This window comes from Mirounga leonina, unplaced genomic scaffold (assembly GCF_011800145.1).
Source record: "Mirounga leonina isolate KUSES-001 unplaced genomic scaffold, KU_Mleo_1.0 Mir_268, whole genome shotgun sequence".
NCBI lineage: Eukaryota > Metazoa > Chordata > Mammalia > Carnivora > Phocidae > Mirounga > Mirounga leonina.
In genome coordinates, this window is record NW_023270649.1 from 9,684,920 (window position 1) to 9,710,270 (window position 25,351).

Consider the following 25,351-nt stretch of genomic DNA (forward strand, 5'->3'; position numbering starts at 1 on the left):
GTGAGGTGGTAAATGCCTATTGTTTTGAGACACTGTTTTGGAGTAATTCGTTAGCAGCAATAGATAAATAACACAACTTACCACATAACTTTACTGCTGGAAAACTCTCCTGAGAGATTTTATATCCACACCATGTAGTGCCTACCATAAGTAGGGTCTGAACTTCATGGTAGGTTCATAGTGGTGAGGAAAACCAACCCGGGGAGCGCCTGGGTGGCTCAGATGGTTAAGCATCTGCCTTCGGCTCAGGTCATGATCCCAGCGTCCTGGGATCGAGCCCCATTATCGGGCTCCCTGCTCGGCGAGGAGCCTGCTTCTCCCCCTCCTACTGCTCCCCCTGCTTGTGCTCTCTTGCTCTCTCTGTTAAATAAATAAATAAAATCTTAAAAAAAGAAAAAAGCCCGGAATCTGCTATGGGGCAGCTTATCTTTGAATTCCACAAACATGGAGTAAAAGAAAAGGAGCCAAACCTTTGTGATGTTGAGGAAGTTACTTAATATCACTTGCCCTTGATTTATGAAATAGAGAATAATATTTACTTTGCATTGTTGTGAGGCTGAGAAATGATATTCAAGTACCTAGCACGAGTTGTCACTCATAAGTGCTTGCTATTATTAGTATAGAGGTGGATTTTCACCGGCAGCTTTTTTTTTTTTTTCAGACTTCTAGTTAGAGCCCCTGCATGATGCCAAAAATGTCCAGTCATTGCATGACTGTGGAAGGCAGCTTTGTCATTGCTAGGTTTGAAGAGTTAGTAACTTTACTAGGAAAAGCTCTCCGCTGTCTTTCTCAGAACTGTTGGTTTGAAAACCTCACAGGTAAATGATGGTGCCATGGTTTAGATTTGACTGAGTACCTCTCACAAGCTGGTTGTAAATATATCTTCTCGCTACGAATCATTTCGAATAATAAATAAGCAAAGTTGTCACTCTGACGTGCCAACATACTAAATGCCATCAGCCATTTTGTTGAAAGGTAGAGGACTATTTCTCATGCTGGACCATGTGTGTGACATTTTATTCCAGAGCCATCCTTTCACCATTTAGATAAGTACTTATCAATCATCACATTATTTAATCCAAAATTGCACGGGTTCCTCCTTTCCTCAATTATATTGTAGGTTCAACTCCATCTCATCAATTATATCGATTTCTTAAGCTGTTGAGACGAGGGGATCTGACACGTACTCACTTTATCCACCTCTGCTCTAATATTGCGGGAATTATCAAGAGAAAAAGCTCAGAACCTAAAGTTTAGGTCGAAGATCAGCAATTTTAAGAACCCAAATGTAGATAATCGGTGCACAAGGTGAAAGAATTAGATGGTGAGGAACAAGACTGTCGCTTCTGGCCGGAGGGCAGCTCTCCCTGGCTGCCAGGTCCTTATATGCATAATCGCAGCCCCTGGTTCGCTCTGTTGTTATGGCAACCACCGCTGTATATCACACTAAAATCTGGTATTGAAATGTACTAGAAGCACAAAGCATACATTTTTCCTATTTTTCCCAAGTTCTTTTTTCATGGGTTCATGTAGCAATCCAACATGAAACATTTATTGGAGCTTTAAAAATCATAAATCCATCATCTCCCACTCTGAGATTTAGAACTAGCTTCTCCGACTGTAATAGCAATTCCCCACCAAACGGATGGAATACATTTCAAACCATTAGACTTTCTTTGCAAAGAAACGGGGGTGGGGGGGGAGGGATTGCCCTTGGCGATCTTCTGTGAAGCTCATCTACATCACTCGTTCCCTGATGTAAGCAGAATTAGTCTTCAGATTCCAAACTGCCGAGAGAGAGAGAGAGAGAGAGAGAGAGAGAGAGAGAGAGAGAGAGACGATGTGGGGGGATTTTAAATGAGGGGTGACAGTTTTGCTTCTTTTCCACAAGGAACAGGTCAATGTTGAAATTCTCGAGCTGCTCCGTTTAATTCACACGGTAAAGTCAGAGGCTTCTTGAATGAAGAGAGCAGCCACTAGCTATGAGACAGACTGTTATCAGAATTGCTGGCATTCAAATAATGCGGAGAAGGCTGTAGATTAGAGTTAGATACAGAGCACTAAAACTGATTTAAAACAAAAAAAAAGCTTTCAGTGACCTAATTCAGGAACTACCTAGGATGCCTCCCGGAAAGAATTTTGCATTAAGCATTCAGATCAAGAGAAAGACCCACATCCATTTATCTGACACATTTAATTCACAACATTATTCCTCTTTCTCTAGGGAAAAGATTATATAACCGAAAATATCATAACGAATGGAAGTAGGACACAGGAAAACCCCGTTGTCGAGAACATTGCTGGTCCGATGTGAGTTCTTGCAAACATTTCTTAGATGCAAACCTAACAGCTGTTTTCAACATTAATATTATTATAATACTCATTGCCAAGACTAGACTGTATTGCTAAGAATTTGTGAAGAACTCAAAGATTTGGAGTTTTAAATCTGCTTTTTCAATATTGGAGATAATCCGCTGGTTGCAACATCCTTGCCTTATAATTTTTTTTTCATGGAAAGGCCATTGCAATCATCTGGACAGTCTCATCAGAATACAGCTTGAGAGGAAGGAAAGATCTTCTTTTAATAGCTAAACAACCCTAGGATCGCATTTATAAACTTTAGGAATGGAAATAAAATTAAAGGTTGAATGAATTAAAATGTCCTTGAGCTAGAAAGTAAGATAGGATGGAGGGGAGAATGTCATCCGATTTATTTTGCTTCCGTTCAAATACCGTAAGCAAACTCCAGCTACTCAGAGGCCTCCTTAAGGCAATATCCCCAACTAGAGGTGGTAGAGAACGGAACGAGGCCACAGCAATCCCCAGTTGGGCCACTGTCGAGGAAGCTGCTGACCTAGTGAGTTTCTGGAATAGGTATGCGGTGTCATCAGAGAAAATCGCCCTCTGCCTGCACAACTAACATCTGACTTTCCTCATGAGGAGTCGCGTCAAGCAAGCTCTTGATTAAGCAGGTTCTGCATTCCTACTTGGTCTATTAAACCAAGGACTGTGCTCTTGGCACTGGGGTACCCAACCTGAGCCTGAGCACAGATCAAGGCACACCCTGGACAGTGTAAACTAGGATATTTTCATCATAGCCAAAAGCTCTGTTCTAAATGTAGAGCAGGTGATAAAAATTAATCAAGATTAATGGATTGGCTTTAGAAAGGTTCCTTGAGATAACATGCAAGCTTTGGATGCTTTAAATTATACGACATCTTCCAAATGAAACATCACATGTTTTGGTGGCTAAGGGAGAAATCAATAAAGAAATAAAGGCTGCATCTAATCATAGAACCTATGGGATACTTTTCAGATTTTTAAAAATTTCTTCAACAAAAATGCATGGCTCTTCCCCATACCAGATACTGTGCCGGGCATGCATTCAAAATCAAAGAGGTATACATCCTAGCCTCATGGTATGCTCTAAAGAAGGTCAAACAACGAGATATGAATGAGCAATACGGGTGATCAATACCACACAGGAGACCCTCCTCTGGGTGTGCAGAGGTTCTCTGGACCCCTTCGCAGTAAGGGGGCATTGATGCCCCAGCTGTTGGGAATGTTCCCTACTTACTGCTTTCAGCTGACGCCCTCCCCAGCAGGAGAGCGCACTGGATTAGCCATGTTTTTGCATAGTAAATCTATCCAGGTATAAAAGGAAGGATTTCTTCCCTTCTCTGGGACGTCTCAGAATTTTCAGGAGACATAAACCACTGGGCAGCCATAAGCGCAAAGAGAAAATTCAAGGGAGGCAGTGATTAATGTTTAAGAGAGGGAGGTCATAGCAAAGCAGGTTTTCCTTATTTGATGTAACTGATTTTGCGACGTTTGGGGCTTGGGGTTGCAAAGGAAACAGTGTTTAGAGACATGGTGAGTTCAGAAGGAAAATCCAGTGTTGGCCAGAAAGAGATTAAAGGCTCAGCTGGGGCAGATAGAACAAGGCACCCTTATCCCTGTGATTGAGAAAGGTCTTCCTTTCTTTTAAGATTTTATTTATTTATTTGTCAGAGAGAGTGCGCACAAGCAGGGGGAGCGGCAGAGGGAGAAGGAGGCTTCCCGCCGAGCAGGGAGCCTGATGCGGGGCTCGATCCCAGGACTCCGGGATCACGACCTGAGCCAAAGGCAGACGCTTAACTAACTGAGCCGCCTACGCGTCCCTCTTTTGGTGTTTTAATGTATTATTGCTTATCCTAGAATTTTGAGATTGAATTTAAAGCTTTCTGGTTTGAGCCCGTTCTGCACTTAAATTCAGGAATGTCCTCTCTGCTTCTTTCTCCACCTCTATCTGTGTGTGAAGAGTAAAACCCACAGATAACTCAGTCTTCTGACTGGAGGGAAAAAATCATCCAGTTCCTTGCTGGTCGGAGTGTGGTCCTTGGACCAGCGGCATCGGCAGCATATGGGGGCTTGTTGGAAATGCATGCTTTCACGCCATACTCTGCACTTGCAGAATCAGAAGGTGCACTGTAACAGGACGCCCAGGAGATTCGTGCGCATGATCAGGTCTGAGAAGCAGTGTTCGGATTCAGGGGTCCTCAAAGTTGAATGTTCAGCAGAATCAGAAGAACGAAGGGTGACCTGTTGGACTGCAGATCGCAGGGAGCACCCCCAGACTTTCTGATCGAGTAGGTCTGAGGTGGGGCCCAAGAATGTGCATTTCCAGCCCATTGCCAGGTGCTCCTTCTCCTCACTAACTGGGGGACCAGGGTTCCTCTCTGCCGCTCACCAGCTGCGTGATGCCGGGAGCTCTCCTGACCTCTCCAAGACCAAGTTGCTTTTTGTGTTACAGGGAGTGATGCTAACTTCATGGTGAGAATGTGAAGACCTTTTGAAACGCCAAGCACCTGACCCAAGTCCCGTCACAGAATACGCTCTTCAAATTGGGGTCTGCAGACCAGCAGCACCAGCGTCCCCTGGGAGCTTGGAAGACCTGTGGTGTCTGCCCCCACCCCAGACCTGTGGCAGCAGACTCTGCAGCATCACAAGAGCCTCAGGTGAGAATTATGAGTGTTAAAGTCTGAGCGGAGTTCTACAAGCACGTGGGTCCTCATTTCCCAGTTCCATGTGAGGGTACTGAGGCTCAGAGAATAGGGGTTTCTAGCCCCAGACCAGGCATCGGAAGCTTGAACCCCTAAATCTCCCCCATTGTTCCCACTCTCTCCGATTGCAGCTGCACCCCGAGGATTTGATTCCCCATCTCAGGTGGGAACGCTCACCCTCACCCCAAGCGCAGGTTTGCAGCGCCCTGGGAGGCACCCAATGCAGAGAACGCGTATCCACAGTGAACTTGCCTCCTGACCTGGGGCTCCTCCAAGAAATAGATCGAGCCTGAGAGGAGAGAAAGGATTTCTGTACCTGAGGGTTTGCTTGTTGGACTTTGTGATTTTTTTGTGTTGGATCTTCACGCTGAGGTTCTACGGGAATCCTCGTGGGCAGGAGAGGAGTAGGAAAGAGAAGGTATAAAAGCAAAAGCCACACAGGGTATAAGGAGTCCCGTGGGGAAAGACAGACTCTGGGCTGCCAAGGAGAATGACTTGCTCACAGGGAGAAACTGGGTTCTTTTAGAACACATGGTGCAGCTAAGTTCCCACCACAGAAGTCAGCCCCCTCAGTGTTCTGGTGTGGGATTCTTTGCGAACAAAGTGCTGTTTGGGAATCATTACCATTTGTAGCTCTTTTATTGTACGAACCAAATGAATCCTTCCTGAACATTCTAACGAACACAATACAGAAGTGACTTTAGCAGAGTTAGAAAGGTAGCATTTCTTTTTTTGCATACTGATGAGTACTGACATCTGAAAAGTAATCTGACAGGAAATATAAAATAACCAAATTTATTTGATAATAAAATTCTGGAAACTGTCCTTCCCCCATAAGTGCATGGCTAATTTTGTCATCGAACTTTCTCTTTGACACCTCTTGCGTTGTGACTGAAGGAGTCTGCTTTCATTTCATTAGACCTCATGGACCCGGGACTCCTTGTTCTTTCCTTGAAGCTGAGGGAGGCTGGATGCACATAAACAAGCCGTCATCCCAAATACCATGGCTACAAGATTTACACTGCCCATTATAGTGGAAATCAGTACAGCAATACTCATTTTAGAGCTAGAAGAAGTTCAGAGATGGGAAGTAATTTATCCAAAGTCATGGCCTGTCCAGGTTGGGGATATGCTTAAAATTTAGATCCCTAGTCTGAAGCCTCTTCATATAAAGCATAGACATAAAAATGGTGAGTTCCAAGTAAGAGCTAGATTTTAAACTTTGAGTCTTGATTTCTTTGCCTAGCTATATTTTCTCCTCCCTGGCCCTTAAGCATTGACATCTCCTGGATATAGCTTCCGCCCAGAAGCAACTTTGGGGAAAATGGATTTCAGCTGGGCCTTAATCAAAAGCCCCCTTGTGAAAATTTGGCCTCCAGTTCAAGACTGAGCAGAGCCCCTTTGGATGAATCCACAACTCAACTCATTTAATGAATGAGGGATCTCAGAAATTTGCCTCCTCCCACTCCAATCCCCAAATACACTCCGGGATTCAGTGCGATGGGAAAATCAAACAGTGACTGCCTCTAAGCAGGAGAGGATAGTGATTTTTGGCCGGGAAGGAAGGAGCAAGGGGGGAATTTTCTGGAGGGAAAGTAATGACCATTTTCACCGGGGTTTGGATTAGGTGGCGCGGCGCACATTTGTCCAAACTCACAGATACACTGAAGATTTGTGTGTTTCATTATATGTGAATTTTAGCTATCCTAAAACCTTGGGTAATGAAACAAACTCCCCGGGAAAATATTTGGGATGGTGACAGGGTTAAGAGCTAGAAATGTTAAATTTGCATTTTTATCAGCTCTGTCATCATCCTCACCAACCACAAAATACAAAAGTCTTTAGACCACGTCTGTAGAGGGTGGGGTGGGTGGAAGTAAGAAGAAGCCAAAACCTGTATCTAAAGTACACGATGCATGTTCCGGGGCAATTGTCTTTCTGCTGGCACAGCCAGGAAACCAGACCTTTGCCCTGAACGGAGCAGGCTTCCTTTAGCAGCTACTCCTTAGGTAAAAATAATCACTAGGGTTGTGGGGGGGTGTGGAGGGCGGGGAAGCTGAGGGGCGGGAACTCCGTCGTGAAGCCCCTGGAGGAAACCCCGTGTAGGGTGGTGGGAATTGGGCATCTCCGATTCTCTGATGTCTTCCCCTAAGTAAACGTAGAAATGGGTCAAAAACTGGCAGGGAGGAGAGGCCCTGCTTCAGGATAAAATCCATTACATTATGGGTTTGGGAAAAATTTAAAAAGCATGTGGGTAAAGAATAAATGTTACTAAGACTGTATTGTTTGAGGGTCTTCCTGTTCGCACTTTGAGAATTACTCTGTTTCCCCAGTTTACCAGTGTGGTGCGCTGCTTTTATTATCATGCAAATTTCAAGCCTAGAAAACACAGAGAATAATATAACAAAGAGTAGTATACCCATGATTCAGTCTCGGAGCACCCAGCTGGCTCAGTCCGTGGCACTTGTGACTCTCAGTCTGGGGGTCGTGAGCTCGAGCCCCATGTTGGGCGTGGAGCCTACTTAAAAAAAAAAAGTATGTTTCCATGATCCAGTCTTGTCGGATTACTGTTTTTTTCTTTTTTTAAGATTTTATTTTTGGGGCGCCTGGGTGGCTCAGTTGGTTGGGCGTCTGCCTTCGGCTCAGGTCATGATCCCGGGATCCTGGGATCGAGCCCCGCATCGGGCTCCCGGCTCAGCAGGGAGCCTGCTTCTCCCTCTGACCCTCTCCCCTCTCATGCTGTTTCTCTCTCGCTGGCTCTCTAAAAAATAAATAAAAAATAAAATCTTCAAAAAAAAAAAAAGATTTTATTTTTAAGTAATCTCTACACCCAACGTGGGGCTCGAACCTACCACCCCAGAGATCAAGGGTCACCTGCTTCACTGACTGAGCCAGTCAGGCGCCCCGGGATTACTTCTTTTTCGAGATTGCAAGGGTGTTTTACTTTGTGATCAGTGATTATTAATAACTAAATAGTTCAAATGAATCAGAGTTGTCCTTCTATGAACACTTATATCCTCTTGGCTTTTTCCTCACCTTTATGTTATATGTACTTGGATATAGGCGTTTGGACATGATAATTGGTAATTGGATACTCTCCTGTTTTCCTAAACAGGTACATATATCTCTATGAGTGACTGCTCTTAGCTTTTGCTATTTATAATTTATAGAGATTTTTTTTTTTTTTTTTTTTTTTGCTTAAGAGACTTATTGTTAAAATACTTGAGGCATATCTGCTTTTTTGCTCTACAGACTCTACAGTCTGGTTGCTTTATAATTTTTTTTTTCAGCTTTATGGAGATTTAATTGACATATAACACTGAGATTAAGGTGTACAACATGATGATTTAATACACATATATATTGTGAAATGATTACCACAATAATGTTAGCAACACCTCCATGATGACTTTTACAAAAATTTGTTGTTTACTTTTTGTTGTTGTGATGAGAACACTTAAGGTCTATTCTTAGCAACTTCCAAGTATATAATACAGTATTGTTAACTATAGTCACCATGCTGTACATTAGATCCCCAGAAATTATTCATCTTATTACTGTAAGTTTGTACCCTTTGACCACCATCTCCCCATTTTCTGTATCCCCTAGCCCCTGGCATCCACCAATCTACTCTCTCTTTTTTTAAGATTTTTAAAATTTATTTATTTGAAAGACAGCACACACGAGCAGAGGGGGGAGAGGGAGAAGCAGACTCCCTGCTGAGCAGGGAGCCCAATGCGGGGCTCGATCCCAGGGCCCTGGGATCATGACCTGAGCTGAAGGCAGATGTTTAACCAACAGAGCCATCCAGGCACCCCACCAATCTACTCTCTGTTTCTGAGTTTTGCTTTTTCAGATTCCACATATAAGTGAGATCATATAGTATTTGTTTTTCTCTGATATATTTCACTTAACATAATGACCTCAAGGTTCATCAATGTTGTTGCAAGTGGCAGGATTTCCTTCTTTCTCATGACTGAATAATATTCCATTGTGCATTTACTTATGTATATAATATAATATCCATATAGAAACATCTTCTTTATCCATTCATCCATCCAGAGATACTTCAGTTGTTTCTGTACCTTGGCTATTGTGAATAATGCTGCAATGAACATAGAAGTTCAGATATCTCTTTGAGATCCTGATTTCATTTCCTTTGGGTATGTACCCAGAAGTGGAATTGCTGCATTGTAGGGTAGTTGTGTTTTTAATTTTGTGAGAAACCACCATGCCGTTTTCCACAGTGGCTGCACCAAGGGATACTCCCACCAACAGTGCATGAGGCTTCCCTTTTCTCCACATCCTCTCCAACTTCTGTTAGCTCTTGTCTTTTTGATACTAGCCATTCTATCAGGTGTGAAGTGACAGCTCATTGTGGTTTTGATTTGCATGTCCCTGACGATGAGTGAGTGACGTTGAGCATCTTTTCATGTGTCTGTCGGCTGTCTGGATGTCTTCTTTGGAGACATGTCTATTCAGATCCTCTCTTCACTTTTTAAAATTGGATTGTTTGGATTTTGCTATTGAGTTGTATGAGTTCCTTATATATTTTGAATATTAACCTCATGTTATAACACTATCAGCAATTTCAAAATTTTAAAATGGAAATCTTTATTTGTAATGTAAGTCAGCCGTTCTCCAACATTTAGTCTTTTTTTTTTTTTTTTAAAGATTTTATTTATTTTTTAGAGAGTGAGCGAGAGAGAAACAGCATGAGAGGGGAGAGGGTCAGAGGGAGAAGCAGGCTCCCCGCTGAGCGGGGAGCCCGATGTGGGACTCGATCCCAGGACCCTGGGATCATGACCTGAGCCGAAGGCAGATGCTTAACCATCTGAGCCACCCAGGTGCCCTCCAACATTTAGTCTTAAGAATCATTGACGACTCCAGAAAGCTCATGTTTGTGTGGATTTTATCAATTGGTGTTACCAGGTTAGAAATAAAAGTGGATAAAAATGTCTAAATACTTATTTATTAATTTATTTAAAATCACAATAGCAAACCCAATATATGCTAACATAACACATTTTCATGAAAATAACTATTTTCTTAAATAAAAAATTTATTGGGAAAATGGCATTGTTGCACATTTTTGCAGTCTTGTTCATGTCTGCCTTAATAGAAGCTGGATTCTCATATTTGCTTCTATATTCAATAGATTTCTTTAAATGATTTTATTTATTTGAGAGAGAGTGAGAGAGAACGAGAGGGGGGAGGGCCAGAGGGAGAAGCAGACTCCCCACTGAGCAGGGAGCCCAATGCGGGACTCAGTCCTGGGACTCCGGGATCGTGACCTGAGCCGAAGGCAGACGCTTAACCAACTGAGCCACCCGGGCGCCCCTGTATTCAATAGATTCTGAAACATTGTTTTGTTCAGAAAATATAGAGGAAACCCAGCCTCCCAAGGATAAGTATTTGGAAATAGGAGGAGTATATTAACAACTTTTTCAGGTAGTTGTGGATATTCTTCTTTGGTAGTACACCAAGTTGTGACGAGTGGTAGTTTCTTGAAGAAAATATACGTTATGAGATTTGAAACCATAGTAATGACGTTTTTGTACTCTGTTACATTAAAATTCATTGGTTTATCTTACATTTTGAATGAATATTTTACCCATGCATGATTTTGTAACATCGTGTGTTGGTCATGAGGGAAATATTGTTTCATTGAGTTACGCAGATCTTCCTTATACAGTATAAAATAAAATCACACTCATTAATGCCACTGATCTCCTGAGAGAAGTCTTTAAATGATGGGAAGCTGTCAAGTCCATGGGGCATATTCACGTTTTCTAAAATTGTAATTGTCACTTGAAAACTCAAGCTCAAACTCAAATTTTATTATTGGCAGCAAATACTGTCAATTGTTTTCCTCAAACTGACAAGCCCATTTTGTTCATTTTTGAGAAAATGTCTGCCTAATCCTCAACTCTGTAAAAACCCCTGGTTGTCAGTTAGCCTTTCAAGTTAAAATAGTATCACGTGAAAACAGCAGCTAGTTTACCTGGCAACTCAAATATTGGCACTTCAAACAGTCGCTGAGTGCTTTTCTTTTAAGATTTTATTTATTTGAGAGAGAGAGAGAGCGAGAGAGTACGAGTGGGGTGAGGGGCAGAGGGAGAAGCAGACTCCCCGCGGAGCAGGGAGCCCGATGCAGGGCTCCGTCCCAGGACCCCCGGGATCATGACCTGAGCCGAAGGCAGACGCTTAACCGACTGAGCCCCCCAGGTGCCCCCGAACAGTCACTGAGGGCTTTTCCTTGAGACAATATATGAACACTGGTAGGCAGCAGAAAGGATTTAGACATACTTCTCATTTTGTCACACAGAATTTAAGAACATGTGTACTCAAGGGTTGAAAGATAGTAAAAGTAATAATTTTACTGGCGTTTGTGTTTTCTGCAAGTGCATGGTGGTGAGAACACAATCCCCATTAGTACAGCGTGCGCCAACGCCTTCATTCAAGTTCAGGTTCCAGCACCTTTACTCCCCACTGCTTTGTAACACTAGTGCAAATATCAGCATGGTGAGAAAGACAAATAACATCTTTGAGGCATTAGGAGAATAGTTTTGACTTCACAGAACCCTTGAAAGGGTCTTGGGGACCCCCCAGGTATCTGGGGACCACACTTTGGTCAGAATTTTGGTGTCAGAATTTTACCTATTTAGCATTAACAGATGAATTTAGCATTCTTTTACTCAGGAATTACATGTGTCTATACACCACAATGTGCCGGCAATACAATGGTGGGCAAAAGCAAAGTCTCTGCCCATATGGAATTTCTATTCTATTGGGTGAGACAAACTGTAATCCAATCATTGGGTAACTGTAAACGTATAATTGTCATAAGTGCCATGAGAACCACAGTAGGGGCAGTTGGCTTAATCTGTGGGTGGGAGGTTGAGATACAGTGTTCCTGAGGACCTAATGTTTGCCTTAAAACCTCAAGGGTCAATAGGTGTGAGCAGGTAGAGGAGGTGGCGATAGTGTTCCCAGGCAGCGGGACCAGCATGTGCAAAGGTCCTGAGGCAGGAGGGAGCTTGGCATGTTGCAGAAATGGGAAACAGCTCTGAAAAGGAGGGAGGCTGATGGGAGATAATGACAGAATGGAAAGAATAGATGCGAATATATTGTAGTCCCCACTAACATTTTGGCTTTTATGCAGAGAACAAAGAGGTGCCATTGAAGTGTTTCTAGAAAGGGTGGCTTGATGGAATTGGCAGTATAAGAAGATCACCTGGGCAGCAGTGTTGAGAATCAATGGATGATGTTGGGGGGTTGGGCAGATGAATGCAGGGAACCATTTTTCAGATGGGGAGACTCAGAAATGTTGATGTTTGCCAAGAATCGCACCACTCCCAGTCTTAAAACTAGACTTTCCACACTGTTTTTATTTTTCAGCTCCATTGAGGTATAATCGACAATTAGAATTGTAATATATTTATGCTATTTTTTTCTTCAAGCAACTGAATGATATTTCTGATATAGAGGCTTCTAGGTTTGGGGGGTGGGCGGTCACGGACACCTCTGGGATTCTACTGACAACTAATAACCTTCTCCCTAGCAAGGTTCACATTTGCACACACACAAAATTGTCACATTTCTAGAGGTTTTCTTTTGAAACCCATTCAGAGATTGCCCAAGACCATTTGAAACCCAAGGTTAACAAGGCTTATTCTAGGGCCTTTCAAAGCTATCACTGGTGTTAAGTCTGGTCACTGGTAGATTTTTTAAATAATCATCAAAAACACTAACCACTTTAGATTTCCAGATTAAAAATGGGTTACTCTTCATAGAATTACCATGTAACCAGCAGTTCCACCCCTAGGTATGTGTTCAAAAGAATTGAAAACAGGTGTTTAAACAAAAACCTGTACACACGTCCATAGCAGCACTATTCACAGTAGCCAAAAGGTGGAAACAACCCAAATGTCCTTCAGTGGATGAATGGATAAACAAATTGTGGTCCTAGGCATACAATGAAAGTATTTGGCAGTAAAAGGGAATGAGGCCCTGCTGTGTGCTACAACATGGATGAACCTTGAAAAGACTATACTAAGTGAGAGAAGCCAGATACAAAAGGCCACACGTTGTATGATTCCATTGATATGACATGTCCAGATAAGTAAATCCTTAGGCAGAAAGTAGGAGTGGTCGTCTGGGACTGGGGAGGGGACAAAGGGAATGGCTGCTTTGTGGGTACAGGGTTTTTGTGGTGATGAAAATGCTCTGGAATTAGATAGAGGTGATGGTTGCGCAACATTGTAAATGTACCAAAAGCCACAAAGTAGACAGTAATAGATGGGCTTTTTAAAGACTTTAAACCCGACGCACCATTCTTTGTATTTGTTCTTTTTGGCCTCTTTCCTGAGCTGCTCTGGGTCAGCTATTCCTCCCTTGTCGACTACAGCAGTGGTTCTCAGAGGTGGGGGCGGGGAAGGGGAGGTGGATTGTTGGGACTCCCAGGGGACATTCAGCAATGTCTGGAGACAGTTTGGTTGCCAAGACCTAATGCTATCTAGTAGATAGAGACCAGGGATGTTAAATATCCTACGATGCACCAGACAGCCCTCATAGCAAAGAGTTCTCTGACCCCAAATGTCAATAGTGCCAAGGCTGAGAAACTCGGGATTATAGTATTGTTATCGTATAATTGAAAATGCCAATACCTACTTATTATGGGCGTTCTTATGGAGACAGCTCCCATTCTCTTGGTCTCTAGGGCTTGTGATGCCAAATGCTGAAACAGCCCCAAGGAGAGGGTTCTGGAACTCTATAGGGAAATCAAAGACCTCAGCCTTGTTATTTGTGGATCCCACAAAGGCTATATCCCATAAGGTCCTAGGGACAGCATGGAACTAGAAAATGGAAGTTAACCCTTCCATGTCTGGCTGCATGGTGTCTGCATGCTGGCCACCTGGCAAGGATGAGCGGATAAAGAATACAGCATAAGAACATGATCTATAAAGGAAGGAATGAGCATAGCACCATTTTTCTTTATCATTTCAATTATTCTAAGAATTGCATCGTCCATAATTTCATTCTGAACCAAGGTTTATTTATTGATTTTTTTTTTTTATTAATCTACTTATAGAAGGTTGGTCCTTTTATCTTACAAGGAAAACACTGGCTATATGGATCAGTTTCATTCTCTTTAATATTATTTGAATATTGGTAAAAACAAATGCTTTTAAAACAGGCATGATCTTGAATGAGAATCAGATCCTCCATTTTAAAAACCTTGTCACTGCCTTTCTTGAAGGGAGCAAACCCATACTGCATAAAATGGCAACAGATTCTTAAATATTCTCCTTATTATTCTGCAGAGAGATGACATGTTCAGAACACCCTTAACTACACTTACTCACATTACTTTAGAAAATACCTTAGGGAAAACCTTCAGTAATTATTTACTTGCTGGAAGATTTACTCTCTGAAAAATTATGCTTGGTCTCTCCCTAGCTGGCGAAAAATGTCACAACTAGGACATATCATGTTGAACACATTGTTTGACAATTTGGAGGTCACATGGGGGAGGGGCTTCATTATAGTTCCTCTCTAATGGGTTTGGCAAATGCATCTGTACCTGTCCCTGCAGTGGTAAACTCCCCAGCAGTGACCATCCAGAATAAATGGAAAAATCACGTTCGAGGACAGGGAGCACTTGCTTATGTGAATTCACTCATACTGAAAATGCCAGGAAGTCAAATTCACATTTTTCTTCATCTAGGGGTCTGGCTAACCCTTTCTAATAACAGTGCACACTTCTATGAGGCCACTGAGGCCAGGACGTCATATGTTTGTGATTGGAAGACTATGGCTACAAAAGGAAGTGATGTATTTGAAAGAAATTAACAAATACACACGAGGGTGGGTGTGAGTTTCTCAGCATGGAAACGGATTCTGTCCTCAAATGGTTGCGTGGAAACATCTGTTTCAAACCATTCTGAACTAGGAAGAATGTGGGGACCAACCATATGGCTTACCTCACCCTCTTGACCTAAGGGATGGTGTCTGGGCAAGGGAGGAAACAGAAGTGGCCTTGGAATCACATCCTTTTAAAAACAAAACAAAACAAAACAAAACAAAAACCATGTCCTTATGCTTTTTTGAAGGGTTTCTTCACAGCATAAAATTCCCCAAATATCCTCTTTGTGTTTATTTTTTTAACCCCTTACACAGTTTCCTCACGGTTAGTATCTTTCATGACTGTGGCATATTTGTCAAAACGAAGAAACTGAAATTGGTGTAATTTAACCAAGCCCCAGACTTTATTTGAATTTCACCAGTTTTTCCATACTGTCCTCTTTCTGTTCCAGGATCCCATCCAGGACACTACATTGCATTTAGTCATTATTTCTCCTACTCTTCCTTCTTGGCTTTTGATGACCCTCTCTTCTTTTGCCTGACTATAAGCTTCAATGGGCTCTTAAGAAGCCCTTCTAAACATACCAGGGCCAACATTTCAATTGTGTCTATTGTAAGGGAGAAAAAAAAAACTTTCCCTCTACCTTCTCAGTCCCTGCAGTTGGGTCCCACTGACAAAAGACAGGTTAACAAGGGAAAAACTGAGTTTATTAACACGAGCAGAGTGTGTATATGTGGAAGAAATTCAGTGATAACTTAAAGTGGTGGTTAGAACTTAAGCTGTTATGGCATCTTAACAAGGGCAATAGATTTGCAGAGAGGTGACAAGACAAAAGGAAAACAGGCTTAGGCTTTTAGGGGTGACAAGCCACAGTAAAGTGAATATATGTGGGGAAACTAATGGAAGATAATGGTTAGCTAGTGAAGTTTGTTATGGATAGATTCCTCTCATCTCCAGACTAATAAGAGGCTACGGTTGTCCCTGGTGCTTAGGAGTCTAAGAATTGTCCTCCTCTTCCTGGTATGAGAGAAAGACACCTTTACAAATGGAATTTTATGTTCTGCTCTGAGGCAAATGGGGAGAAGGCAGAGAGCTATTTTTGGCATCTGCTGTTTCTCAATTTTCTTCAGCTCAAAATCTTATGCCAAAGTAGTTTATTTGGAGGTGGCATATTCTGATCCCCTGCACTATAATTCAAAAAACAAATAAACCAAAAACGAACAACAACAACAAACAATTTTAAAAACCAATAAAAAAAACTTGGGAAAATTTAAAAATTCAGTCAAAAGGCTCTCCTGGTTGCCATTTTACCTACATAAAATCAGTCATCATCCATTTAATGAATTTATTTTCTACGATTTTTAGTGCCTGTTCTGGCATAACTCAACATATAGCTGGATCTATCTCATGGGTCAGAACAAGAGGTCATCAGGCAATAGGAAGGACTAGACTAGGCCAGCAAGGTATTAGAAACTAGACTTCTGGACTGGGAAAGGACAGAAATTTGGACCAGACCATGCCTAACTATATGAGGGGAAGTTCAGAGAGCGGGACCATAGAACATCTGGGAGACCCCAGACAGGTAGCATCAGAAATTAAAGCAAATAGTAGGAGCATGGGGACAAGGGGTTGAGAAAGGTGGGAGGGCAGATGGACTGGCAGTGAGTGCCAGACAGGGTTAGGTGATGTGCAGGAGCCAGTCAGCCATGAGCAGGAGGTTGGCCAGAAAGAGCAGAAAGGACATCAGCCTGGCCTCATGCTGCCTGTGAATCAGAGGCAGGATCCTGGTTTGAGATCTCAGAGCTTAGGTTCTGAGTTGTATCTCTGGCAGGGTTTGACCATGCAGGGACTACCCAGAACCAGGATACCCGGGATACCAAGGTAGAGAGGTGAGCACAGGAACCCCAGCATTAGAATTAGGGCAAGGTAAGAGCAAGGTCAGAACCCAGGTTAACCTGAGATTATATTAACTTCCCTACCAAAAAAAAGATACTAAATTCCCCCTGAATAGGAAAAAAAGTTACCACTAACTCTAACTCAGAGTTTCAACCTTGGCGCCAGTGAGATTTGGGACTGGATAGCTCTTTGATGCCAGGGCTGTCCTGTGACATCGTAGAATGTTTAGCAGTATCCCTAGCCTTGACACACTAGATGCCTACAGCACCTCCATCCCCTGCCAAGGTGTGACGATCAAAAATGTCTCCAAATATTGCCAAACGTCCCCTGGGGACAAACCCACTCCTGTTGAGAACTACTGCTCTAAAATGAGGCTGACCCAGTAAGAGGCATTAAATGGCCTCAGTTTTAGTAGAAAAATGTCTGGGGGAAGAAAACCAGGCCAGTTATTACAACCCAGAATAGGAATCAAGGGAAGTGACGCACCTAGTAAGGCAGTGTGGATGCAATGGCTCCTTCATAGAGAGCCACTGCATAGGCAGGTGTTAGAAAATGTTGGTCTTCAGTGGAGGGAGTCTGGGACCATAAATTGCCTTGCTCCATATCAACAATATATATGGTAGAAGTGGGTATGTATTCACTGATTTAATGGGTCAAATGAAATTGACTTGTGCTTAAAGCAATGTTGGACACATAAAGCCAGAAGAAATGAAAACTGTCTTTGTGTTTTCATACCATGAAAGCCATCCTAGCCTTAAAATGCTGTTGCCCAATGTGGGACGTATTTTACTGAATAATGCCCTTTTGTACTCTTAAGTTTTTTTCCGTTGAGTCTTATAAAGGCATTGTGTAGAACTTTTTTATCCCAGAAAATAGTGGTCACTGAAGCATTTTGGTGGACTTGTTACCACTTATATACAGTTCTAGTGTAGATTTCTCTGATTTCCTGTGTGGTATTGATGTTTGGGAATAAACTGCAAAGAGCAATGATTGCCATATACTTTGCTGCTTAAATCCACGTGAATTTCTTAATTTCATGCCACGTTGCACCATTACACTGTGGTTGGCAACTTCCAAAATGGCCCCCACGATCCCCACTTCCTGGTAATTGATGTGGGAAACAAAGGCAGAAGAAAAATCATTAAATTTCCTTACTACCTACAGCCCACTGACAAGTCCTTGAAACAGGCAGAGTGACATTCCTCTGAGGACTCAGCTGCCTTGCTGTTAATACTCTGCAAAGGGCAAAAAGGCAATCTTAGCTCAACCCCCAGGATTCTCTAAGTCTACTTTAACATACAAAAATTCCTTTGGAAACTTCCTTTATCTCTACCCCCCAAGATGCATGTTGACATTCATCCCCCAAGCATATGACCCACTGATATACATCTGAAGGGTCTCATGACTGAGTTTTTCCTAAACAGTAATAAATGACCTTTCCCCAACAATAGCTAGCCCCCTCAGGATCCTGGAAATCTTGTTTCCAAAATACCTGGGAGGCTTGTGCTCTCCCTAACCCCCTCCCAACTTGAAAGTATATAATGGGCCACTCCTCATGACCCCAGTGCAGCTCTTTTCTGCCCACGTGTCCTGTCCCCGTGCTTTAATAAAACCACCTTTCTGCACCAAAGATGTCTCAAGAATTCTTTCTTGGCCATGGGCTTTGAACCCTAACGTCTCTCCTACATCAGTAGTCACACCTTGTGTGGTCCCCTCCCTTTGCATGATGGCCGGACCTAGTGACTTGCTGTTGGCAAATAGAATATGGTGCAAGTGATAGGATATGGCTTCCAAGATCAAGTTCTAAAGATCATCACTTCAGCTTTGCCTTTTCTCTGGCTCTTCTTGCTTGCTCTCTCTGATGGAGCCAGATGCCATGTTGCAAACTGGCCTATGGAGAGACCTATGAGACAAAGAACAAAGAAAGACCTCTGGCCAAAAGCCAGCAAGGAATTGAGGCCTTCAGTCTCACAGTACGTAAGGAACTGAATCCTGCCCACAAGCACTTGAGCCTTCAGATGACTCTAGCTCCTGGCCAACACCTTGACCAGAGCCTGCGAGAGACCCAGCTGAGCCACTCCCAGATTCTTGACCTGCAGAAAGTGTAAAATCATAACTATTGTTATTTTAACTTGTTACATTTTAGGGTGATTTGTTAGGCAGCAATAGATGACTAACCCATACACTAAGGTCATTCTGCACTTAGATCTGTGGCCCTATTCTTGTATCGTCCAATGAGGCAACACACAGCTATGAAGACAAAACAATGAAACTTGAACTCCAGCTCCTGATGGGTAGAGAGGGGGCCCTGAGGTAGGAGGATGGCAACTGACCATGACACACAGATTTTAAGGCTGCTGAGAAATGAAAGAGAATTACCTGCGGCGTGGAAACAGGAAGTCCACCATTTGTAGCCATAAGACAAAAAGACCCGAGTGTATCTAATCTGCCCAACAGGGGGAAGCGGGAGGAAAGAGAAAAGCAAGGAGCAGCACCATGAATACCAGGCGCAGTCTGCATTGCACAGTGGGGAAGGGGCACATCCAGGCTTTGAGGAGCACCAAGGAGTCCTGGAAGAAAGTGACGATGGTGGTTTCAGGGGAAATGTGAAACATGCTTAAAAATAGATTTCTAAAATGTGAGGCGTGATAAGAAGTAAAACATCTCTAACAACCACAACCGCAACCCCCACAAAAGAAGAAGCCTCAGCCTCCCAGCCCTCTAGGTGACTAAACTATACTGGATTTTCTGGACAATTCCATAGGCCCAACAGACAGGAAAGAGCGAGAGAGTCAGGGATGTGAGAGTCCATTCTTTGTAACTGGACAAAAACACTTAAAGACAATAAGAGTACTATTTATTGATCACGGTACGAAGCAGTTTACCATTTCTTGAAACTTCATGTTTTGCAGCTGAGGAAGCTAAGCCCTCACAACCAAGGTGTGTGACTGGTGGAGCCAGCGGAAACCCAGGTCACTTGATTCCGAAGCGCGACCTTTACCCACAACCGTGCAGCCCAAGGTACGAGCAATCCGAACAGGATGGCCCTTGAGCTGAGCCATCCTGGGGACCCTTGCTGGGCCATGCTGGCCGGATCGCGGGAGGCGAGCATGGTGACCAGGGAAGGAGGGGACCCCACGGTTGCTCAGGTCACTGTTGACTGAGTATATGCTTATATACTAACAGGTCGTGCAGTCCTGTCCTTTGGTACTTAAGCATCCCATCAGATGTACCAGTGCAGGTGGGCGGAGAGCAACTCTGTTCCCAGCCAGTCTGGTCCCGGGCCTCCTTTCTGCAGGGTCCTGTCTCCACTTGTCACACAAAACCTGGATGTTTATTTCCAGCACAAACTGACTAAAAGTGAAGGAGAAACCAGACTGTCTGTTCTCTCGAGCATTTGTAGACAGACAACTTTTAAATAGAAGCACCCACATGGGATTCTGAAAGCTGCGCTGGCATGGTGAGTTCTGGTCGGAGATCCCTCTAGAAAGAGAAAACTCGAGCGACCGTCTTGTCTCGTGAAAAGGGGTGGGGCGTGGGATTTGGCTGTTTAGGGAAAAGCTGGTCTCTTCATCTCATGTAAAATCACAAGGCCATGGTGTAAATTTATTTTTTTTTTAAGATTTTTATTTATTTGCGAGAGAGAGAATGAGAGACAGAGAGCATGAGAGGGAGGAGGGTCAGAGGGAGAAGCAGACTCCCTGCCGAGCAGGGAGCCCGATGCGGGACTCGATCCTGGGACTCCAGGATCATGACCTGAGCCGAAGTCAGTTGCTTAACCAGCTGAGCCACCCAGGCGCCCATGGTGTAAATTTAAAGTAGTCATAGAGTCGCCCTCCTCCAGCCTGGCTGGTTCATTTACGCCGAGTGCAGAATAGAGGGAGAAAGCCGTATATTTGGCCTTAGGCTGGGGGATGCCACTGACCGTGGAATATAAAGAAGTGCTTCTCCACCCTAGAGTCACCCTCCAAGGATTTTGGTAATCGATCTGCGGTGTGGCCTGGCCACGAGATTAAAATCTCCCCCGATGATTGCCATGTGAAGCCCAGGGTGGGGATCACTGATCTAGAGGGATGACAGGACGTTTGCAGGCACCACAGCTTGGATGGGGTTTTGCCACTTACGAGTTGGATCGAGGAAATGACCAGATTAGCCCGGCTCGTTTTCCCAATAAGCCACCCAGGTGTTGGCCCAGCTTTTCCCCTCTGGTGCGTGGAGGGAACTGTGGTCTGGTCTTCGTGACTTGCCTCTCTGTTTTGTTTCCCCTGTTTGCACTCGAAGGGAGAATTAACGCTTGAACTTCTTCTTTGTGCTTCCGTTTTATCATCCTCAAAGTGAGAAGAATAGTCAGGGATCGGTAGCGGCTGTTTTTGTCGCGGTCCTGCAGGGACATAGCTAATGAACCGGCCGGGGTGCTGTTGGAGTAGCATTTGGTGGCGAAAACTTGCAGAACCAGGGACAGTAGCAAGGGCGTGAAGCCCATTGCCTGGGGCATTCTAGCATGGCTGTGCCGGACACGGGAGAGAGACCCACACCCTGGGCTAAGCGAGAGGGTTAGGGAAGCCCAGACCCCTCCATGTATGAAGGTTCCTATAGAACTGTAACATGACAGAGCAAAAACCTTCCTGGTTGTAACTGAGCTGATATATGCAAGAACACTTCAACAGTTACAACATTATGCAAGGGAAGATGGAATTATTGTAAGTCTCCTATGTTTTCATGCATCCCATAGTCCTACACACCCTTGTTATTGCTCCATGTTGGGATTTTCCGGGGCCATTTTCCAGATAGCGCAATATACCATTTCTCAAACTTTCATGTGCATGCCAATCACCCAGGGCTCCTCTTAAAATGTAGATTCTGGTTCAGTGACCTGGATGGGGCCTGAGATTCTGCATTTCTGTATTTTCAGCATCTCAGTGATGCTGACGCTCCTTTTATAAAGAAGGTACCAAGCATTGTTCTAGTTGCTCCTCAAGGCACACATTATGGCCATCAAACGTTGCCCATTGCCATCTTTCTCTGGTGTATTGGCCTCCGTTTAGGGGGGCCAGATGAAACACGTATGTCCCAAACACACTTAGGTAAAAGTTTACTTCTCGCTTGTCTGAAATTCAAACATAACGGGCTTCCGGCTAAATCCGGCTACGCTAAACCCCACTAGCCTCTTCCCACTTGTAATCTGCTGCCTGTAATCTGTTGGGGCAGCAGGAGTTGAAAACAGAGCTTGAAATGGGGGCTGCCAAGTGTAAGAAGCCCTCGATGTCCCCCCCCCATTTACACTTGCTTCCCCATCACGTCACACTATCTCTATTCTGACCAAATCTGTTTCCCCAACTCCTCATACCCGAGTTCTGAGACTCTGACACCCAGTTGCCTCCTCACCATCTCTGCCGGACTGTCTAGTGGGATTTCAGAACTAACGTGCTCAAAGCAGGACCTCTTGACTCCCGGGCTCTCCCTGGGTTCTACCAGCTTCTCCTCCCCTAGCCTGCTTCCCCGTTTGTGGCACCAAGGGCCAGCAACCTAAGAGCCATTTGGGGTGATCTTTTCCACACGCACCCCTTTCCAGTCCATCGATGTGGCCCTGGTGGCTCTCTCAGAACATGGCTCCAGTCCATCTGTCCCTCTGTTAAAAAAGGAAATTCAGCTGAGTACATTTTAAAGCTCTTACTGACTTTATTCACTGATATTCATGACTCACTGAATACGCAGCATCCGTTCTAGCAAATAGAATGGAGATCCAAGAGCTGTACGGTATGAAAGACGTTTGTAGGTGGAAGGGGGCGGGACAGGGAACTTCCTGGGGAGCACTGGATTGTTTCAGGCAGTCACCTGCCTTTGGTGGCTGGCAGGGGTCCATCAGGCCAGTTACTTCACCTGTGCTGACCAGGTTATTCTAGATTGACTGGCTTAAGATCCCACTCCCGGGACAGGCTGAACCTGTAAGTAAGCCAAGTGATATGTCTCGGTTTGGTGATGTGGGCTTCACACAAGTGACTCCATTTTGGGCCTGTGGCTCCCTTTGGCCACCCCTCATTCCCACTGCTAAAATCCCTGTCTAGGCAATCACGCCCTCTTGCCTGGACCAGTGCATGGACTTACCTGGTCTAGACTCTCTTCTTGTCCCCTTGCCCCCCACTCCCCACAGAGCAGCAATCAGATATACCCCTCACCTCCTCCCTCGCCAGCTGGCACACCCCAAACCCCATAGCAGTTCCCTGTTGGGATTATTGACTAGAAGCTGGTTAAGTCTGCAACAGAGATTCCGAACTGGGGGTGATTTTGCACCCCCCACCCCGGGGCAATGTTTGGAGACACTTTGGGCTGTTATCACTGGGGGCATTACTGGTATCTGGTGGGTGGAGACCAGGGATGCTGCTGGGACAGCCCACGCGCGGATGCCAAAGAATGTCCAGTCCCAAATGTCAGTCATGGAGAGGTGGAGAAATGGTGGCCTGAGGTGAGTGGGGTCCCAGTGCTGAAGATGAAAGAGTGAAGGACGGTTTCATGCTGACACACAGTGCTGCATTAATGAACACCTTCATTCTCCAGCTTCCTGCAGCTGCCCCAAGGGGGACCGCTCCTGGCTGGACAGATGCTGCAGAAGACATCAAGACACCGTGCTGAGAGCCTAGTGAGCTCCCAGCAGGTACGCAAGCGTTAAGTGGGATGCTTAGAGTTGATATAACATTGAACAAACGAAACCCCTAGTAAAGCGTAAAACAACTGAAAACCAGAGCCACGTGCGCTGAAGGGCTGTATTTCCAGAGGTCCCAGGGGATGGCTGATGAAGGCCTTGAGCCAACGGGCCCCGCCGGCTGCCCAGAGAATTTGCAGAGAACAAAGGCCTCTGATTTTCCCCCCCAAGCTGTTAGCTTTAAGTGAAACAAGGGTAAGAAAGTTCCCTTTGGTGTCTCTTGACGATTAAAGGATGATGTAGGGAAAGTGTTTTGATTTCTCACAAAAACCATGACATTTTTTTTCTTCCGTTGAAACATCTTTCCAATAACATTTCAACAAATTAACAAGGGCAACTTCAAAATGTGTGTTTCTTCCACCTTAAAAAAAATGTGACAACAACTGTTGTTCTTTTCCACTTCATTAAGCTGAACAGGCTTGAGATAAGGCCGGCCTTTCCTGCTACTGAGTAATCCCATGGAGTCTGAATAAAGCCACCAAAGAACTAATAGTTGCTAATGATCTCCCTCCACTAGCTTTCCTGTTAGCCATTTTTTCCTGTTAGCCATGTTCCCCCTGCTGGGCAGGAAGCAGTCTATGGCGTGGTTTACCAGAGAAGCCCCTCTAATCTCCTGTCACTTGATAGGCAAAACCCAAACCTATCTTTGTCCAACAGCACTCAGGAGCCCCACAGTGACAAATAGACGAAGTAACATGGCGGCGGTCCATGGGGTTGGTGGGAATGCAGAGGACTCCATGAGAGACACAAAATGGATGCCTTTAGGAATCAGATATTTAGGGGTTTAGGATGGTGAAGGAGTTCTCAACTCTGGCTGCGCGTTAGAATCACCTGGAAAGCTTTTTAAAAGTACCAGTGCCTGGGCTGGGCCCCACTCTCAGAGTTTCAGATTCAGTTGGCCTGGGGAAGGCCCAGGGCATTGGGATACTTTGAAAGTTTCCCAAGTGAGTCTAGAGGACACTGAGGGTTGAGAAGTACTGCCCTAGCCCAGGATTTCTCCACCATAGTGCTGGTGGTATTTTGGGCCAGATCGTTCTGTGCTGTGGGGGAGGCTGTCCTGTGTGCTTAGGGTGTTTAGGAGCATCTCTGGGCTCTACCGATGGGAGGCCAGTAACATCCCCTCCTCCTGTTGTGACAACCAAAAATGTCTCCAGATATTGCCAAATGTCAAATGTCCCCTGAGGGACAAAACTGCCCCCCCCCCCGCCCCGCCCCAATCCCCTGCATTGAGAATCACTGTCTTGGCCTTCGTGTGCAGAAAGGACTTCACAGGTGACCACACCGATGGTATGGTTGGGGGAGTGGGAGTGGAAGTTCAGCTCTCCGAAATAAAGACCTAAGGAATGAAAGAACTGTTCACGGTCCCATCCTCAGCCTCAAGGTGGGATCAGTGGTGCCTTCCATAACTTTACACTGAAATACCTTTCCTCTCAATTACAGACATACACAGACTACATTGGCTCTGTAATAAGTTTTGGTCTATATATTGAATATACAAATCCATAGCCAAAATTGTTTGTATGACATTAAAGATCTATCTCTGAGAGAAGAAGAAGACAACGCATTCCCTCCCTAATCGAGTTATGTGTTCCCATAGGTGGCCACCTCCCCTCCATTCCCTGCTGCTCCTGGGATAACTTTCCCGCTTTGGGGACTCCAACATCGCTGTCCCCAGCCACCAGTCACATGTGGCTTGGAAGATTTCAGCTTAAATTAATATAAGGGAGATAAAAGTAGAAATTCAGTTTCTCAGGCACACGAGCCACATTCCAGTTGCTCAGTAGTCAGGCATGACTAGTGGCTACGATATTTTAATGCCGGAGCGAACATTCTCAGCATGGCAGG

The 25,351-nt window shown here is 44.4% G+C and overlaps 1 long non-coding RNA gene across 1 annotated transcript; it reads left to right on the plus strand.

Annotated features, from left to right (window-relative positions):
• The first annotated feature begins 4,199 nt into the window (after window positions 1-4,199).
• Window positions 4,200-23,416, plus strand: LOC118026720. The gene is made up of 5 exons (XR_004683664.1): window positions 4,200-4,628; window positions 4,793-4,997; window positions 19,719-19,827; window positions 19,993-20,266; window positions 23,362-23,416. It is a non-coding gene; the product is annotated as an uncharacterized LOC118026720 (long non-coding RNA).
• The last annotated feature ends 1,935 nt before the right edge of the window (window positions 23,417-25,351 follow it).